This window comes from Schistocerca americana, unplaced genomic scaffold (genome assembly GCF_021461395.2).
Source record: "Schistocerca americana isolate TAMUIC-IGC-003095 unplaced genomic scaffold, iqSchAmer2.1 HiC_scaffold_19, whole genome shotgun sequence".
Taxonomy (NCBI): Eukaryota; Metazoa; Arthropoda; class Insecta; order Orthoptera; family Acrididae; genus Schistocerca; species Schistocerca americana.
In genome coordinates this window covers 3508454-3530867 of record NW_025725895.1, presented here as the reverse complement: position 1 = coordinate 3530867, position 22414 = coordinate 3508454, and positions in this window count along the sequence as shown.

Below are 22414 nucleotides of genomic sequence, written 5' to 3'. Positions count from 1 at the left end.
ACTCACTCTTCTTTCTTTCTATGTTTCGAACCATTTCTGTGACAATAGTTATAGATTCCGATGCTTCACTTCAGATTTACTGTATCCCTCTGACATTCTTATTGACGAAGAAACATAGAAATTGCATCGGAATTAAATAGAAAAGGCACAATGCCGAATTAAGTACAAGTAGACTGACTCTTTTACTGTCTATGTTCTGAACCATTCCTGTGACACCCGTTATAGATTCCGATGCTTCACTTCAGGTTTACTGTATCCCTCTGACCTTCGTATGGACGATAAAACACAGAAATTGCATCGGAATTAAATAGAAAAAGCACAATGCTGACTTAAGTACAAGAAGACTGACTCTTCTTACAGACAATGTTTTGAACCACTCCTGGGACACTAGTTATAGATTCCGATGCTTCACTTTAGGTTTACTGTATCACTTGGACCTTCTTAATGACGATGAAACACAGAAATTGCATCGGAATTAAATACAAAAGGCACAATGCCGACTTAAGTACAAGAAGGCTGACTCTTTTTACAGCCAATGCTTTAACCATTACTGTGACACTAGTTATAGATTCCGATGCTTCACTTCAGGTTTACTGTATCCCTCTGACGGTCTTATTGACGATGAAACTTAGAAAGTGCATCGGAATCAAATACAAAAGGCACAATGCCGACTTAAGTACAAGAAGACTGACTCTTCTTACTGACTATGTTTTGAGCCATTCCTGTGACACTAGTTATAGGTTCCGATGCCTCACTTCAGGTTTACTGTATCCCTTGGACCTTCGTATTGATGATGAAACACAGAAATTGCATCGGAATTAAATACAAAAGTTACAATGCCGACTTAAGTACAAGAAGAATGACTCTTCCTACTGTCTATGTTTTGAACCATTCCTGGGACACTAGTTATAGATTCCGATGCTTCACTTCAGGTTTTCTGTATCCCTCTGACCTTCTTATTGACTATGAAACACAGAAATTGCATCGGAATTAAATACAAAAGGCCTAATGCCGACTCAAGTACAAGAAGACTGACTCTTCCTACTGTCTATGTTTTGAACCATTCCTGGGATACTAGTTATAGATTCCGATGCTTCACTTCGGGTTTACTGTATCCCTCTGACCTTCTTATTGACGATGAAAAACAGAAATTGCATCGGAAGTAAATACAAAAGGCACAATGCCGGCTCAAGTACAAGAAGACTGACTCTTCCGACTGTCTATGTTTAGAACCATTCCTGTGACACTAATTATAGATTCCGATGATTCACTTAATGTATACTGTATCCCTCTAACCTTCTTATTGACGATGAAACACAGAAATTGCATCGGAATTAAATAGAAAAGGCAGAGTGCCGACATAAGTACAAGAAGACTGACTCTTTTTACTGTCTATGATTTGAACCATTCCTGTGACACTAGTTATAGATTACGATTCTTCGCTTCAGGTGTGCTGTATCCCTTGGACCTTCTTATTGACGATGAAACACAGAAATTGCATCGGAAAAAATACAAATATCACAATGCCGACTTAAGTGCAAGAAGACTGACTCTTCCTACTGTCTACGTTTTGAACCATACCTGTGACACTAGTTATAGATTCCGATGCTTCACTTCAAGTCTACTGTATCCCTCTGACCTTATTATTGACGATAAAACACAGAAATTGCATCGGAATTAAATAGAAAAGGCATAATGCTGACTTAAGTACAAGAAGACTGACTCTTCTTACTGACTATGTTTTGAAATATTCCTGTGACCCTAGTTATAGATTCCGATGCTTCACTTTAGGTTTATTGTATCACTTGGACATTCTTATGGACGATGAAACACAGAAATGGCATCGGAATTATATAGAAAAGGCACAATGCCGACTTAAGTGCAAGAAGACTGACTCTTCTTACTGTCATTGTTTTTAACCATTCCTGTGACACTAGTTATAGATTCCGATGCTTCACTTCAGGTGTACTGTATCCCACTGACCTTCGTATTGACGATGAAACTTAGAAATTGCTTCGGAATTAAATACAAAAGGCACAATGCCGACTTAAGTACAAGTGGACTGACTCTTCCTACTGTCAATGTTTTGAACGATTCCTGTGACACTAGTTATAGATTCCGATGCTTCTTCTCAAGTTTACTGTATCCCTCTGACCTTCTTATTGACGATAAAACACAGAAATTGCATCGGAATTAAATAGAAAAGGCACAATGTTGACTTAAGTACAAGAAGACTGGCTCTTCTTACTCTCTATGTTTTGAACCTTTCCAGTGAGACCGGATTTAGATTCCAATGCTTCACTTCAGGTTTACTGTATCGCTTGGTTCTTCTTATTGATGACGAAACACAGAAATTGAATCGGAATTAAATAGAAGAGGCACATTGCAGACTTAAGTTCAAGAAGACTGACTCTTCTTCCTTACTATGTTTTGAACATTTGCTGTGAGACCTGTTTTAGATTCCGATGCTTCACTGTATCTTTACTGTATGCCTTGGACCTTGTTATTGACGATGAAACACAGACATTGCATCGGAATTAAATACAAAAGGCACCATGCCGACTTAAGTACAAGAAGACTGACTCTTCTTACTGATTATGTTTTGAACCACTCCTGTGACACGTGTTATAGATTCCGATGCTTCACTTCAGGTTTACTGTATCCCTCTGACTTTCTTATTGACGATGAGACAGAGAAATTGCATCGGAATTATATTGAAAATGCACAATGCCGACTTAAGTACAAGAAGACTGACTCTTCCTACTGTCAATGTTTTGAACCATTCCTGTGGCACTAGTTATAGATTCCGATGCTTCACTTCAGGTTCACTATATCCCTCGGACCCTCTTATTGACGATGAAACACAGAAATTGCATCGGAATTAAATACAAAAGGCACAATGCCGACTCAAGTACAAGAAGACTGACTCTTCCTACTGTCTATGTTTTGAACCATTCCTGTGAGACTAGTTATACATTCCGATGCTTCACTTCAGGTTTACTGTATCCCTCTGACCCTCTTCTTGATGATGAAACCCAGAAATTGCATCGGAACTAAATAGAAAAGGCACAATGCCGACTTAAGTACAAGAAGACTGACTCTTCTTACTGTCTATGATTTGAATCATTAATGTGACACTAGTTATAGATTCCGATGCTTAACTTCAGTTTAACTGTATCGCTCTGACCTTCTTATTGACGATGAAACACAGAAATTGCATCGGAATTAAATACAAAAGGCACAATGCCGACTTAAGTACAAGAAGACTGTCTCTTCCTACTGTCTATGTTTAGAACCATTCCTGTGACACTAGTTATAGATTCCGATGCCTCACTTCTGGTTTACTGTATCCCTTGGACCTTCTTATTGACGATGAAAGACAGAAATTGCATCGGAATTAAACAGAAAAGGCACAATGCCGACTTAAGTACAAGAAAACTCACTCTTCTTTCTTTCTATGTTTCGAACCATTTCTGTGACACTAGTTATAGATTCCGATGCTTCACTTCAGATTTACTGTATCCCTCTGACATTCTTATTGACGAAGAAACATAGAAATTGCATCGGAATTAAATAGAAAAGGCACAATGCCGAATTAAGTACAAGTAGACTGACTCTTCTTACTGTCTATGTTTTGAACCTTTCCTGTGACACCCGTTATAGATTCCGATGCTTCACTTCAGGTTTACTGTATCCCTCTGACCTTCGTATGGACGATAAAACACAGAAATTGCATCGGAATTAAATAGAAAAAGCACAATGCTGACTTAAGTACAAGAAGACTGACTCTTCTTACTGACAATGTTTTGAACCACTCCTGGGACACTAGTTATAGATTCCGATGCTTCACTTTAGGTTTACTGTATCACTTGGACCTTCTTAATGACGATGAAACACAGAAATTGCATCGGAATTAAATACAAAAGGCACAATGCCGACTTAAGTACAAGAAGACTGACTCTTTTTACAGCCAATGCTTTAACCATTACTGTGACACTAGTTATAGATTCCGATGCTTCACTTCAGGTTTACTGTATCCCTCTGACGGTCTTATTGACGATGAAACTTAGAAAGTGCATCGGAATCAAATACAAAAGGCACAATGCCGACTTAAGTACAAGAAGACTGACTCTTCTTACTGACTATGTTTTGAGCCATTCCTGTGACACTAGTTACAGGTTCCGATGCCTCACTTCAGGTTTACTGTATCCCTTGGACCTTCGTATTGATGATGAAACACAGAAATTGCATCGGAATTAAATACAAAAGGCACAATGCCGACTTAAGTACAAGAAGAATGACTCTTCCTACTGTCTATGTTTTGAACCATTCCTGGGACACTAGTTATAGATTCCGATGCTTCACTTCAGGTTTTCTGTATCCCTCTGACCTTCTTATTGACTATGAAACACAGAAATTGCATCGGAATTAAATACAAAAGGCCTAATGCCGACTCAAGTACAAGAAGACTGACTCTTCCTACTGTCTATGTTTTGAACCATTCCTGGGACACTAGTTATAGATTCCGATGCTTCACTTCGGGTTTACTGTATCCCTCTGACCTTCTTATTGACGATGAAAAACAGAAATTGCATCGGAAGTAAATACAAAAGGCACAATGCCGACTCAAGTACAAGAAGACTGACTCTTCCGACTGTCTATGTTTAGAACCATTCCTGTGACACTAATTATAGATTCCGATGATTCACTTAATGTATACTGTATCCCTCTAACCTTCTTATTGACGATGAAACACAGAAATTGCATCGGAATTAAATAGAAAAGGCAGAGTGCCGACATAAGTACAAGAAGACTGACTCTTTTTACTGTCTATGATTTGAACCATTCCTGTGACACTAGTTATAGATTACGATTCTTCACTTCAGGTGTGCTGTATCCCTTGGACCTTCTTATTGACGATGAAACACAGAAATTGCATCGGAAAAAATACAAAAATCACAATGCCGACTTAAGTGCAAGAAGACTGACTCTTCCTACTGTCTACGTTTTGAACCATACCTGTGACACTAGTTATAGATTCCGATGCTTCACTTCAAGTCTACTGTATCCCTCTGACCTTCTTATTGACGATAAAACACAGAAATTGCATCGGAATTAAATAGAAAAGGCATAATGCTGACTTAAGTACAAGAAGACTGACTCTTCTTACTGACTATGTTTTGAAATATTCCTGTGACCCTAGTTATAGATTCCGATGCTTCACTTTAGGTTTATTGTATCACTTGGACATTCTTATTGACGATGAAACTCAGAAATGGCATCGGAATTATATAGAAAAGGCACAATGCCGACTTAAGTGCAAGAAGACTGACTCTTCTTACTGTCATTGTTTTTAACCATTCCTGTGACACTAGTTATAGATTCCGATGCTTCACTTCAGGTGTACTGTATCCCACTGACCTTCGTATTGACGATGAAACTTAGAAATTGCTTCGGAATTAAATACAAAAGGCACAATGCCGACTTAAGTACAAGTGGACTGACTCTTCCTACTGTCAATGTTTTGAACGATTCCTGTGACACTAGTTATAGATTCCGATGCTTCTTCTCAAGTTTACTGTATCCCTCTGACCTTCTTATTGACGATAAAACACAGAAATTGCATCGGAATTAAATAGAAAAGGCACAATGTTGACTTAAGTACAAGAAGACTGGCTCTTCTTACTCTCTATGTTTTGAACCTTTCCAGTGAGACCGGATTTAGATTCCAATGCTTCACTTCAGGTTTACTGTATCGCTTGGTTCTTCTTATTGATGACGAAACACAGAAATTGAATCGGAATTAAATACAAAAGGCACAATGCCGACTTAAGTACAAGTGGACTGACTCTTCCTACTGTCAATGTTTTGAACGATTCCTGTGACACTAGTTATAGATTCCGATGCTTCTTCTCAAGTTTACTGTATCCCTCTGACCTTCTTATTGACGATAAAACACAGAAATTGCATCGGAATAAAATAGAAAAGGCACAATGTTGACTTAAGTACAAGAAGACTGGCTCTTCTTTTTCTCTATGTTTTGAACCTTTCCAGTGAGACCTGTTTTAGATTCCGATGCTTCACTGTATCTTTACTGTATGCCTTGGACCTTCTTATTGACGATGAAACACAGACATTGCATCGGAATTAAATACAAAAGGCACCATGCCGACTTAAGTACAAGAAGACTGACTCTTCTTACTGATTATGTTTTGAACCACTCCTGTGACACGTGTTATGGATTCCGATGCTTCACTTCAGGTTTACTGTATCCCTCTGACTTTCTTATTGACGATGAAACAGAGAAATTGCATCGGAATTATATTGAAAAGGCACAATGCCGACTTAAGTACAAGAAGACTGACTCTTCCTACTGTCAATGTTTTGAACCATTCCTGTGGCACTAGTTATAGATTCCGATGCTTCACTTCAGGTTCACTATATCCCTCGGACCCTCTTATTGACGATGAAGCACAGAAATTGCATCGGAATTAAATACAGAAGGCACAATGCCGACTCAAGTACAAGAAGACTGACTCTTCCTACTGTCTATGTTTTGAACCATTCCTGTGAGACTAGTTATACATTCCGATGCTTCACTTCAGGTTTACTGTATCCCTCTGACCCTCTTCTTGATGATGAAACCCAGAAATTGCATCGGAACTAAATAGAAAAGGCACAATGCCGACTTAAGTACAAGAAGACTGACTCTTCTTACTGTCTATGATTTGAATCATTCCTGTGACACTAGTTATAGATTCCGATGCTTAACTTCAGTTTAACTGTATCCCTCTGACCTTCTTATTGACGATGAAACACAGAAATTGCATCGGAATTAAATACAAAAGGCACAATGCCGACTTAAGTACAAGAAGACTGTCTCTTCCTACTGTCTATGTTTAGAACCATTCCTGTGACACTAGTTATAGATTCCGATGCCTCACTTCAGGTTTACTGTATCCCTTGGACCTTCTTATTGACGATGAAAGACAGAAATTGCATCGGAATTAAACAGAAAAGGCACAATGCCGACTTAAGTACAAGAAAACTCACTCTTCTTTCTTTCTATGTTTCGAACCATTTCTGTGACACTAGTTATAGATTCCGATGCTTCACTTCAGATTTACTGTATCCCTCTGACATTCTTATTGACGAAGAAACATAGAAATTGCATCGGAATTAAATAGAAAAGGCACAATGCCTAATTAAGTACAGTAGACTGACTCTTCTTACTGTCTATGTTTTGAACCATTCCTGTGACACTCGTTATAGATTCCGATGCTTCACTTCAGGTTTACTGTATCCCTCTGACCTTCGTATGGACGATAAAACACAGAAATTGCATCGGAATTAAATAGAAAAGGCACAATGCTGACTTAAGTACAAGAAGACTGACTCTTCTTACTGACAATGTTTTGAACCACTCCTGGGACACTAGTTATAGATTCCGATGCTTCACTTTGGGTTTACTGTATCACTTGGACCTTCTTAATGACGATGACACACAGAAATTGCATCGGAATTAAATACAAAAGGCACAATGCCGACTTAAGTACAAGAAGACTGACTCTTTTTACAGCCAATGCTTTAACCATTACTGTGACACTAGTTATAGATTCCGATGCTTCACTTCAGGTTTACTGTATCCCTCTGACGGTCTTATTGACGATGAAACTTAGAAAGTGTATCGGAATTAAATACAAAAGGCACAATGCCGACTCAAATACAAGATGACTGGCTCTTCTTACTCACTATGCTTTGAACCTTTCCTGTGAGACCGGTATTAGATTCCGATGCTTCACTTCAGGTTTACTGTATCCCTTGGACCTTCGTATTGACGACGAAACACAGAAATTTCAACGGAATTAAATACAAAAGGCACCATGCCGACTTAAGTACAAGAAGACTGACTCTTCTTACTGACTATGTTTTGAGGCATTCCTGTGACACTAGTTATAGGTTCCGATGCCTCACTTCAGGTTTACTGTATCCCTTGGACCTTCGTATTGATGATGAAACACAGAAATTGCATCGGAATTAAATACAAAAGGCACAATGCCGACTTAAGTACAAGAAGAATGACTCTTCCTACTGTCTATGCTTTGAACCATTCCTGGGACACTAGTTATAGATTCCGATGCTTCACTTCAGGTTTTCTGTATCCCTCTGACCTTCTTATTGACTATGAAACACAGAAATTGCATCGGAATTAAATACAAAATGCCTAATGCCGACTCAAGTACAAGAAGACTGACTCTTCCTACTGTCTATGTTTTGAACCATTCCTGGGACACTAGTTATAGATTCCGATGCTTCACTTCAGGTTTACTGTATCCCTCTGACCTTCATCTTGATGAAGAAACACAGAAATTGCATCGGAATTAAATAGAAAAGGCACAATGCCGACTTAAGTACAAGAAGACTGACCCTTCTTACTGTCTATGATTTGAACCATCCCTGTGACACTAGTTATTAAATCCGATGCTTCACTTCAAGTTTACTGTATCCCTCTGACCTTCTTATTGACGATAATACACAGAAATTGCATCGGAATTAAATAGAAATATCACAATGCTGACTTAAGTACAAGAAGACTGACTCTTCTTACTGACTATGTTTTGAACCATTCCTGTGACACTAGTTATGAATTCCGATGCTTCACTTTAGGTTTACTGTATCACTTGGACCTTCTTATTGACGATGAAACACAGAAATTGCATCGGAATTAAATACAAAAGGCACAATGCCGACTTAAGTACAAGAAGAATGACTCTTCCTACTGTCTATGCTTTGAACCATTCCTGGGACACTAGTTATAGATTCCGATGCTTCACTTCAGGTTTTCTGTATCCCTCTGACCTTCTTATTGACTATGAAACACAGAAATTGCATCGGAATTAAATACAAAAGGCCTAATGCCGACTCAAGTACAAGAAGACTGACTCTTCCTACTGTCTATGATTTGAACCATCCCTGTGACACTAGTTATTAAATCCGATGCTTCACTTCAAGTTTACTGTATCCCTCTGACCTTCTTATTGACGATAAAACACAGAAATTGCATCGGAATTAAATAGAAAAGGCACAATGTTGACTTAAGTACAAGAAGACTGGCTCTTCTTACTCTCTATGTTTTGAACATTTGCTGTGAGACCTGTTTTAGATTCCGATGCTTCACTGTATCTTTACTGTATGCCTTGGAACTTCTTATTGACGATGAAACACAGACATTGCATCGGAATTAAATACATAAGGCACCATGCCGACTTAAGTACAAGAAGACTGACTCTTCTTACTGATTATGTTTTGAACCACTCCTGTGACACTTGTTATAGATTCCGGTGCTTCACTTCAGGTTTACTGTATCCCTCTGACTTTCTTATTGACGATGAAACAGAGAAATTGCATCGGAATTAAATTGAAAAGGCACAATGCCGACTTAAGTACAAGAAGACTGACTCTTCCTACTGTCAATGTTTTGAACCATTCCTGTGGCACTAGTTATAGATTCCGATGCTTCACTTCAGGTTTACTATATCCCTCTGACCCTCTTATTGACGATGAAACACAGAAATTGCATCGGAATTAAATACAAAAGGCACAATGCCGACTCAAGTACAAGAAGACTGACTCTTCCTACTGTCTATGTTTTGAACCATTCCTGTGAGACTAGTTATACATTCCGATGCTTCACTTAAGGTTTACTGTATCCCTCTGACCCTCTTCTTGATGATGAAACCCAGAAATTACATCGGAACTAAATAAAAAAGGCACAATGCCAACTTAAGTACAAGAAGACTGACTCTTCTTACTGTCTATGATTTGAATCATTCCTGTGACACTAGTTATAGATTCCGATGCTTAACTTCAGTTTAACTGTATCCCTCTGACCTTCTTATTGACGATGAAACACAGAAATTGCATCGGAATTAAATACAAATAGCACAATGCCGACTTAAGTACAAGAAGACTGTCTCTTCCTACTGTCTATGTTTAGAACCATTCCTGTGACACTAGTTATAGATTCCGATGCCTCACTTCAGGTTTACTGTATCCCTTGGACCTTCTTATTGACGATGAAAGACAGAAATTGCATCGGAATTAAACAGAAAAGGCACAATGCCGACTTAAGTACAAGAAAACTCACTCTTCTTACTGTCTATGTTTCGAACCATTCCTGTGACACTAGTTACAGATTCCGATGCTTCACTTCAGGTTTACTGTATCCCTCTGACTTTCTTATTGACGATGAAACAGAGAAATTGCATCGGAATTAAATTGAAAAGGCACAATGCCGACTTAAGTACAAGAAGACTGACTCTTCCTACTGTCTATGTTTGAACCATTCCCGAGACACTAGTTATAGATTCTGATGCCTCACTTCAGGTTCACTGTATCACTCTGACCCTCTTATTGACGATGAAACACAAAAATTGCATCGGAATTAAATACAAAAATCACAATGCCGACTCAAGTACAAGAACACTGACTCTTCCTACTGTCTATGTTTTGAACCAATCCTGTAACACTAGCTATAAATTCCGATGATTCACTTCAGGTTTACTGTATCCCTCTGACCTTCGTATTGACGATGAATCACAGAAATTGCATCGGATTTAAATAGAAAAGGAACAATGCCGACATAAGTACTAGAAGCTTGACTCTTCTCACTGTCTATGATTTGAACCATTCCTGTGACACTACTTATAGATTCCTATTCTTCATTTCAGGTGTGCTGTATCCCTTGGACCTTCTTATTGACGATGAAACACAGAAATTGCATCGGAATTAAATACAAAACGCACAATGCCGACTTAAGTACAAGTAGACTGACTCTTCTTACTGTCTATATTTTGAACCATTCCTGTGACACTAGTTATAGATTCTGATGCCTCACTTCAGGTTTACTGTATCCCTCTGACCCTCTTATTGTCGATGAAACACAGAAATTGCATCGGAAATTAATAGAAAAGGCACAATGCTGACTTATGTACAAGAAGACTGACTCTTCTTACTGTCTATGTTTTGAACCATTCCTGTGACAGTAGTAATAGATTCCGATGCCTCACTTCAGGTTTACTGTATCCCTTGTACCTTCTTATTGACGATGAAACACAGAAGTTGCATCGGAATTAAATACAAAAGGCACAATGCCGACTTAAGTACAAGAAGACTGACTCTTCCTACAGTCTATGTTTTGAACCATTCCTGTGACACTAGTTATAGATTCCGATGTTTCACATCAGGTTTACTGTATCCCTCTGACCTTCGTATTGACGATGAAGCATAGAAATTGCATCGGAATTAAATAGAAAAGGCACAATGCCGAATTAAGTACAAGAAGACTGACTCTTCCCACTGTCAATGCTTTGAACAACTCCTGTGACACTAGTTATAGATTCCGATGCTTCACTTCTTGTTTACTGTATCCCTCTGACCTTCTTATTGACGATGAAAAACAGAAATTGCATCGGAAGTAAATACAAAAGGCACAATGCCGACTCAAGTACAAGAAGACTGACTTTTCCGAGTGTCTATGTTTAGAACCGTTCCTGTGGCACTAATTATAGATTCCGATGATTCACTTAATGTATACTGTATCCCTCTAACCTTCTTATTGACGATGAAACACAGAAATTGCATCGGAATTAAATAGAAAAGGCAGAGTGCCGACATAAGTACAAGAAGACTGACTCTTTTTACTGTCTATGATTTGAACCATTCCTGTGACACTAGTTATAGATTACGATTCTTCACTTCAGGTGTGCTGTATCCCTTGGACCTTCTTATTGACGATGAAACACAGAAATTGCATCGGAAAAAATACAAAAATCACAATCCCGACTTAAGTGCAAGAAGACTGACTCTTCCTACTGTCTACGTTTTGAACCATACCTGTGACACTAGTTATAGATTCCGATGCTTCACTTCCAGTCTACTGTATCCCTCTGACCTTCTTATTGACGATAAAACACAGAAATTGCATCGGAATTAAATAGAAAAGGCATAATGCTGACTTAAGTACAAGAAGACTGACTCTTCTTACTGACTATGTTTTGAAATATTCCTGTGACCCTAGTTATAGATTCCGATGCTTCACTTTAGGTTTATTGTATCACTTGGACATTCTTATTGACGATGAAACACAGAAATGGCATCGGAATTAAATAGAAAAGGCACAATGCCGACTTAAGTGCAAGAAGACTGACTCTTCTTACTGTCATTGTTTTTAACCATTCCTGTGACACTAGTTATAGATTCCGATGCTTCACTTCAGGTGTACTGTATCCCACTGACCTTCGTATTGACGATGAAACTTAGAAATTGCTTCGGAATTAAATACAAAAGGCACAATGCCGACTTAAGTACAAGTGGACTGACTCTTCCTACTGTCAATGTTTTGAACGATTCCTGTGACACTAGTTATAGATTCCGATGCTTCTTCTCAAGTTTACTGTATCCCTCTGACCTTCTTATTGACGATAAAACACAGAGATTGCATCGGAACTAAATAGAAAAGGCACAATGTTGACTTAAGTACAAGAAGACTGGCTCTTCTTACTCTCTATGTTTTGAACCTTTCCAGTGAGACCGGTTTTAGATCCAATGCTTCACTTCAGGTTTACTGTATCGCTTGGTTCTTCTTATTGATGACGAAACACAGAAATTGAATCGGAATTAAATAGAAGAGGCACATTGCAGACTTAAGTTCAAGAAGACTGACTCTTCTTCCTTACTATGTTTTTAACATTTGCTGTGAGACCTGTTTTAGATTCCGATGCTTCACTGTATCTTTACTGTATGCCTTGGACCTTCTTATTGACGATGAAACACAGACATTGCATCGGAATTAAATACAAAAGGCACCATGCCGACTTAAGTACAAGAAGACTGACTCTTCTTACTGATTATGTTTTGAACCACTCCTGTGACACGTGTTATAGATTCCGATGCTTCACTTCAGGTTTACTGTATCCCTCTGACTTTCTTATTGACGATGAAACAGAGAAATTGCATCGGAATTATATTGAAAAGGCACAATGCCGACTTAAGTACAAGAAGACTGACTCTTCCTACTGTCAATGTTTTGAACCGTACCTGTGGCACTAGTTATAGATTCCGATGCTTCACTTCAGGTTCACTATATCCCTCGGACCCTCTTATTGACGATGAAACACAGAAATTGCATCGGAATTAAATACAAAAGGCACAATGCCGACTCAAGTACAAGAAGACTGACTCTTCCTACTGTCTATGTTTTGAACCATTCCTGTGAGACTAGTTATACATTCCGATGCTTCACTTCAGGTTTACTGTATCCCTCTGACCCTCTTCTTGATGATGAAACCCAGAAATTGCATCGGAACTAAATAGAAAAGGCACAATGCCGACTTAAGTACAAGAAGACTGACTCTTCTTACTGTCTATGATTTGAATCATTCCTGTGACACTAGTTATAGATTCCGATGCTTAACTTCAGTTTAACTGTATCCCTCTGACCTTCTTATTGACGATGAAACACAGAAATTGCATCGGAATTAAATACAAAAGGCACAATGCCGACTTAAGTACAAGAAGACTGTCTCTTCCTACTGTCTATGTTTAGAACCATTCCTGTGACACTAGTTATAGATTCCGATGCCTCACTTCAGGTTTACTGTATCCCTTGGACCTTCTTATTGACGATGAAAGACAGAAATTGCATCGGAATTAAACAGAAAAGGCACAATGCCGACTTAAGTACAAGAAAACTCACTCTTCTTTCTTTCTATGTTTCGAACCATTTCTGTGACACTAGTTATAGATTCCGATGCTTCACTTCAGATTTACTGTATCCCTCTGACATTCTTATTGACGAAGAAACATAGAAATTGCATCGGAATTAAATAGAAAAGGCACAATGCCGAATTAAGTACAAGTAGACTGACTCTTCTTACTGTCTATGTTCTGAACCATTCCTGTGACACCCGTTATAGATTCCGATGCTTCACTTCAGGTTTACTGTATCCCTCTGACCTTCGTATGGACGATAAAACACAGAAATTGCATCGGAATTAAATAGAAAAAGCACAATGCTGACTTGAGTACAAGAAGACTGACTCTTCTTACTGACAATGTTTTGAACCACTCCTGGGACACTAGTTATAGATTCCGATGCTTCACTTTAGGTTTACTGTATCACTTGGACCTTCTTAATGACGATGAAACACAGAAATTGCATCGGAATTAAATACAAAAGGCACAATGCCGACTTAAGTACAAGAAGGCTGACTCTTTTTACAGCCAATGCTTTAACCATTACTGTGACACTAGTTATAGATTCCGATGCTTCACTTCAGGTTTACTGTATCCCTCTGACCTTCTTATTGACGATGAAACTTAGAAAGTGCATCGGAATCAAATACAAAAGGCACAATGCCGACTTAAGTACAAGAAGACTGACTCTTCTTACTGACTATGTTTTGAGCCATTCCTGTGACACTAGTTATAGGTTCCGATGCCTCACTTCAGGTTTACTGTATCCCTTGGACCTTCGTATTGATGATGAAACACAGAAATTGCATCGGAATTAAATACAAAAGTTACAATGCCGACTTAAGTACAAGAAGAATGACTCTTCCTACTGTCTATGTTTTGAACCATTCCTGGGACACTAGTTATAGATTCCGATGCTTCACTTCAGGTTTTCTGTATCCCTCTGACCTTCTTATTGCCTATGAAACACAGAAATTGCATCGGAATTAAATACAAAAGGCCTAATGCCGACTCAAGTACAAGAAGACTGACTCTTCCTACTGTCTATGTTTTGAACCATTCCTGGGATACTAGTTATAGATTCCGATGCTTCACTTCGGGTTTACTGTATCCCTCTGACCTTCTTATTGACGATGAAAAACAGAAATTGCATCGGAAGTAAATACAAAAGGCACAATGCCGGCTCAAGTACAAGAAGACTGACTCTTCCGACTGTCTATGTTTAGAACCATTCCTGTGACACTAATTATAGATTCCGATGATTCACTTAATGTATACTGTATCCCTCTAACCTTCTTATTGACGATGAAACACAGAAATTGCATCGGAATTAAATAGAAAAGGCAGAGTGCCGACATAAGTACAAGAAGACTGACTCTTTTTACTGTCTATGATTTGAACCATTCCTGTGACACTAGTTATAGATTACGATTCTTCGCTTCAGGTGTGCTGTATCCCTTGGACCTTCTTATTGACGATGAAACACAGAAATTGCATCGGAAAAAATACAAATATCACAATGCCGACTTAAGTGCAAGAAGACTGACTCTTCCTACTGTCTACGTTTTGAACCATACCTGTGACACTAGTTATAGATTCCGATGCTTCACTTCAAGTCTACTGTATCCCTCTGACCTTATTATTGACGATAAAACACAGAAATTGCATCGGAATAAAATAGAAAAGGCATAATGCTGACTTAAGTACAAGAAGACTGACTCTTCTTACTGACTATGTTTTGAAATATTCCTGTGACCCTAGTTATAGATTCCGATGCTTCACTTTAGGTTTATTGTATCACTTGGACATTCTTATGGACGATGAAACACAGAAATGGCATCGGAATTATATAGAAAAGGCACAATGCCGACTTAAGTGCAAGAAGACTGACTCTTCTTACTGTCATTGTTTTTAACCATTCCTGTGACACTAGTTATAGATTCCGATGCTTCACTTCAGGTGTACTGTATCCCACTGACCTTCGTATTGACGATGAAACTTAGAAATTGCTTCGGAATTAAATACAAAAGGCACAATGCCGACTTAAGTACAAGTGGACTGACTCTTCCTACTGTCAATGTTTTGAACGATTCCTGTGACACTAGTTATAGATTCCGATGCTTCTTCTCAAGTTTACTGTATCCCTCTGACCTTCTTATTGACGATAAAACACAGAGATTGCATCGGAATTAAATAGAAAAGGCACAATGTTGACTTAAGTACAAGAAGACTGGCTCTTCTTACTCTCTATGTTTTGAACCTTTCGAGTGAGACCGGTTTTAGATCCAATGCTTCACTTCAGGTTTACTGTATCGCTTGGTTCTTCTTATTGATGACGAAACACAGAAATTGAATCGGAATTAAATAGAAGAGGCACATTGCAGACTTAAGTTCAAGAAGACTGACTCTTCTTCCTTACTATGTTTTGAACATTTGCTGTGAGACCTGTTTTAGATTCCGATGCTTCACTGTATCTTTACTGTATGCCTTGGACCTTGTTATTGACGATGAAACACAGACATTGCATCGGAATTAAATACAAAAGGCACCATGCCGACTTAAGTACAAGAAGACTGACTCTTCTTACTGATTATGTTTTGAACCACTCCTGTGACACGTGTTATAGATTCCGATGCTTCACTTCAGGTTTACTGTATCCCTCTGACTTTCTTATTGACGATGAGACAGAGAAATTGCATCGGAATTATATTGAAAAGGCACAATGCCGACTTAAGTACAAGAAGACTGACTCTTCCTACTGTCAATGTTTTGAACCATTCCTGTGGCACTAGTTATAGATTCCGATGCTTCACTTCAGGTTCACTATATCCCTCGGACCCTCTTATTGACGATGAAACACAGAAATTGCATCGGAATTAAATACAAAAGGCACAATGCCGACTCAAGTACAAGAAGACTGACTCTTCCTACTGTCTATGTTTTGAACCATTCCTGTGAGACTAGTTATACATTCCGATGCTTCACTTCAGGTTTACTGTATCCCTCTGACCCTCTTCTTGATGATGAAACCCAGAAATTGCATCGGAACTAAATAGAAAAGGCACAATGCCGACTTAAGTACAAGAAGACTGACTCTTCTTACTGTCTATGATTTGAATCATTAATGTGACACTAGTTATAGATTCCGATGCTTAACTTCAGTTTAACTGTATCCCTCTGACCTTCTTATTGACGATGAAACACAGAAATTGCATCGGAATTAAATACGAAAGGCACAATGCCGACTTAAGTACAAGAAGACTGTCTCTTCCTACTGTCTATGTTTAGAACCATTCCTGTGACACTAGTTATAGATTCCGATGCCTCACTTCTGGTTTACTGTATCCCTTGGACCTTCTTATTGACGATGAAAGACAGAAATTGCATCGGAATTAAACAGAAAAGGCACAATGCCGACTTAAGTACAAGAAAACTCACTCTTCTTTCTTTCTATGTTTCGAACCATTTCTGTGACACTAGTTATAGATTCCGATGCTTCACTTCAGATTTACTGTATCCCTCTGACATTCTTATTGACGAAGAAACATAGAAATTGCATCGGAATTAAATAGAAAAGGCACAATGCCGAATTAAGTACATGTAGACTGACTCTTCTTACTGTCTATGTTTTGAACCTTTCCTGTGACACCCGTTATAGATTCCGATGCTTCACTTCAGGTTTACTGTATCCCTCTGACCTTCGTATGGACGATAAAACACAGAAATTGCATCGGAATTAAATAGAAAAAGCACAATGCTGACCTAAGTACAAGAAGACTGACTCTTCTTACTGACAATGTTTTGAACCACTCCTGGGACACTAGTTATAGATTCCGATGCTTCACTTTAGGTTTACTGTATCACTTGGACCTTCTTAATGACGATGAAACACAGAAATTGCATCGGAATTAAATACAAAAGGCACAATGCCGACTTAAGTACAAGAAGACTGACTCTTTTTACAGCCAATGCTTTAACCATTACTGTGACACTAGTTATAGATTCCGATGCTTCACTTCAGGTTTACTGTATCCCTCTGACGGTCTTATTGACGATGAAACTTAGAAAGTGCATCGGAATCAAATACAAAAGGCACAATGCCGACTTAAGTACAAGAAGACTGACTCTTCTTACTGACTATGTTTTGAGCCATTCCTGTGACACTAGTTATAGGTTCCGATGCCTCACTTCAGGTTTACTGTATCCCTTGGACCTTCGTATTGATGATGAAACACAGAAATTGCATCGGAATTAAATACAAAAGGCACAATGCCGACTTAAGTACAAGAAGAATGACTCTTCCTACTGTCTATGTTTTGAACCATTCCTGGGACACTAGTTATAGATTCCGATGCTTCACTTCAGGTTTTCTGTATCCCTCTGACCTTCTTATTGACTATGAAACACAGAAATTGCATCGGAATTAAATACAAAAGGCCTAATGCCGACTCAAGTACAAGAAGACTGACTCTTCCTACTGTCTATGTTTTGAACCATTCCTGGGACACTAGTTATAGATTCCGATGCTTCACTTCGGGTTTACTGTATCCCTCTGACCTTCTTATTGACGATGAAAAACAGAAATTGCATCGGAAGTAAATACAAAAGGCACAATGCCGACTCAAGTACAAGAAGACTGACTCTTCCGACTGTCTATGTTTAGAACCATTCCTGTGACACTAATTATAGATTCCGATGATTCACTTAATGTATACTGTATCCCTCTAACCTTCTTATTGACGATGAAACACAGAAATTGCATCGGAATTAAATAGAAAAGGCAGAGTGCCGACATAAGTACAAGAAGACTGACTCTTTTTACTGTCTATGATTTGAACCATTCCTGTGACACTAGTTATAGATTACGATTCTTCACTTCAGGTGTGCTGTATCCCTTGGACCTTCTTATTGACGATGAAACACAGAAATTGCATCGGAAAAAATACAAAAATCACAATGCCGACTTAAGTGCAAGAAGACTGACTCTTCCTACTGTCTACGTTTTGAACCATACCTGTGACACTAGTTATAGATTCCGATGCTTCACTTCAAGTCTACTGTATCCCTCTGACCTTCTTATTGACGATAAAACACAGAAATTGCATCGGAATTAAATAGAAAAGGCATAATGCTGACTTAAGTACAAGAAGACTGACTCTTCTTACTGACTATGTTTTGAAATATTCCTGTGACCCTAGTTATAGATTCCGATGCTTCACTTTAGGTTTATTGTATCACTTGGACATTCTTATTGACGATGAAACTCAGAAATGGCATCGGAATTATATAAAAAAGGCACAATGCCGACTTAAGTGCAAGAAGACTGACTCTTCTTACTGTCATTGTTTTTAACCATTCCTGTGACACTAGTTATAGATTCCGATGCTTCACTTCAGGTGTACTGTATCCCACTGACCTTCGTATTGACGATGAAACTTAGAAATTGCTTCGGAATTAAATACAAAAGGCACAATGCCGACTTAAGTACAAGTGGACTGACTCTTCCTACTGTCAGTGTTTTGAACGATTCCTGTGACACTAGTTATAGATTCCGATGCTTCTTCTCAAGTTTACTGTATCCCTCTGACCTTCTTATTGACGATAAAACACAGAAATTGCATCGGAATTAAATAGAAAAGGCACAATGTTGACTTAAGTACAAGAAGACTGACTCTTCCTACTGTCAATGTTTTGAACCATTCCTGTGGCACTAGTTATAGATTCCGATGCTTCACTTCAGGTTCACTATATCCCTCGGACCCTCTTATTGACGATGAAGCACAGAAATTGCATCGGAATTAAATACAGAAGGCACAATGCCGACTCAAGTACAAGAAGACTGACTCTTCCTACTGTCTATGTTTTGAACCATTCCTGTGAGACTAGTTATACATTCCGATGCTTCACTTCAGGTTTACTGTCTCCCTCTGACCCTCCTCTTGATGATGAAACCCAGAAATTGCATCGGAACTAAATAGAAAGGGCACAATGCCGACTTAAGTACAAGAAGACTGACTCTTCTTACTGTCTATGATTTGAATCATTCCTGTGACACTAGTTATACATTCCGATGCTTAACTTCAGTTTAACTGTATCCCTCTGACCTTCTTATTGACGATGAAACACAGAAATTGCATCGGAATTAAATACAAAAGGCACAATGCCGACTTAAGTACAAGAAGACTGTCTCTTCCTACTGTCTATGTTTAGAACCATTCCTGTGACACTAGTTATAGATTCCGATGCCTCACTTCAGGTTTACTGTATCCCTTGGACCTTCTTATTGACGATGAAAGACAGAAATTGCATCGGAATTAAACAGAAAAGGCACAATGCCGACTTAAGTACAAGAAAACTCACTCTTCTTTCTTTCTATGTTTCGAACCATTTCTGTGACACTAGTTATAGATTCCGATGCTTCACTTCAGATTTACTGTATCCCTCTGACATTCTTATTGACGAAGAAACTTAGAAATTGCATCGGAATTAAATAGAAAAGGCACAATGCCTAATTAAGTACAGTAGACTGACTCTTCTTACTGTCTATGTTTTGAACCATTCCTGTGACACTCGTTATAGATTCCGATGCTTCACTTCAGGTTTACTGTATCCCTCTGACCTTCGTATGGACGATAAAACACAAAAATTGCATCGGAATTAAATAGAAAAGGCACAATGCTGACTTAAGTACAAGAAGACTGACTCTTCTTACTGACAATGTTTTGAACCACTCCTGGGACACTAGTTATAGATTCCGATGCTTCACTTTGGGTTTACTGTATCACTTGGACCTTCTTAATGACGATGACACACAGAAATTGCATCGGAATTAAATACAAAAGGCACAATGCCGACTTAAGTACAAGAAGACTGACTCTTTTTACAGCCAATGCTTTAACCATTACTGTGACACTAGTTATAGATTCCGATGCTTCACTTCAGGTTTACTGTATCCCTCTGACGGTCTTATTGACGATGAAACTTAGAAAGTGTATCGGAATTAAATACAAAAGGCACAATGCCGACTCAAATACAAGATGACTGGCTCTTCTTACTCACTATGCTTTGAACCTTTCCTGTGAGACCGGTATTAGATTCCGATGCTTCACTTCAGGTTTACTGTATCCCTTGGACCTTCGTATTGACGACGAAACACAGAAATTTCAACGGAATTAAATACAAAAGGCACCATGCCGACTTAAGTACAAGAAGACTGACTCTTCTTACTGACTATGTTTTGAGCCATTCCTGTGACACTAGTTATAGGTTCCGATGCCTCACTTCAGGTTTACTGTATCCCTTGGACCTTCGTATTGATGATGAAACACAGAAATTGCATCGGAATTAAATACAAAAGGCACAATGCCGACTTAAGTACAAGAAGAATGACTCTTCCTACTGTCTATGCTTTGAACCATTCCTGGGACACTAGTTATAGATTCCGATGCTTCACTTCAGGTTTTCTGTATCCCTCTGACCTTCTTATTGACTATGAAACACAGAAATTGCATCGGAATTAAATACAAAAGGCCTAATGCCGACTCAAGTACAAGAAGACTGACTCTTCCTACTGTCTATGTTTTGAACCATTCCTGGGACACTAGTTATAGATTCCGATGCTTCACTTCAGGTTTACTGTATCCCTCTGACCTTCATCTTGATGAAGAAACACAGAAATTGCATCGGAATTAAATAGAAAAGGCACAATGCCGACTTAAGTACAAGAAGACTGACCCTTCTTACTGTCTATGATTTGAACCATCCCTGTGACACTAGTTATTAAATCCGATGCTTCACTTCAAGTTTACTGTATCCCTCTGACCTTCTTATTGACGATAATACACAGAAATTGCATCGGAATTAAATAGAAATATCACAATGCTGACTTAAGTACAAGAAGACTGACTCTTCTTACTGACTATGTTTTGAACCATTCCTGTGACACTAGTTATGAATTCCGATGCTTCACTTTAGGTTTACTGTATCACTTGGACCTTCTTATTGACGATGAAACACAGAAATTGCATCGGAATTAAATACAAAAGGCACAATGCCGACTTAAGTACAAGAAGAATGACTCTTCCTACTGTCTATGTTTTGAACCATTCCTGTGACACTAGTTATAGATTCCGATGTCTCACTTCAGGTTTACTGTATCCCTTGGACCTTCTTATTGACGATGAAACACAAAAATTGCATCGGAATTAAATACAAAAGGCAGAATGCCGACTTAAGTACAATAAGTCTGACTCCTCCTACTGTCTATTTTTTGAACCATTCTTGTGACACTTGTTATAGATTCCGATGCTTCACTTCAGGTTTTCTGTATCCCTCTGACCTTCTTATTGACGATGAAACACAGAAATTGCATCGGAATGAAATACAAAAGGCCTAATGCCGACTCAAGTACAAGAAGACTGACTCTTCCTACTGTCTATGTTTTGAACCATTCCTGGGACACTAGTTATAGATTCCGATGCTTCACTTCAGGTTTACTGTATCCCTCTGACCTTCTTCTTGATGATGAAACACAGAAATTGCATCGGATTTAAATAGAAAAGGCACAATGCCGACTTAAGTACAAGAAGACTGGCTCTTCTTACTGTCTATGATTTGAACCATCCCTGTGACACTAGTTATTAAATCCGATGCTTCACTT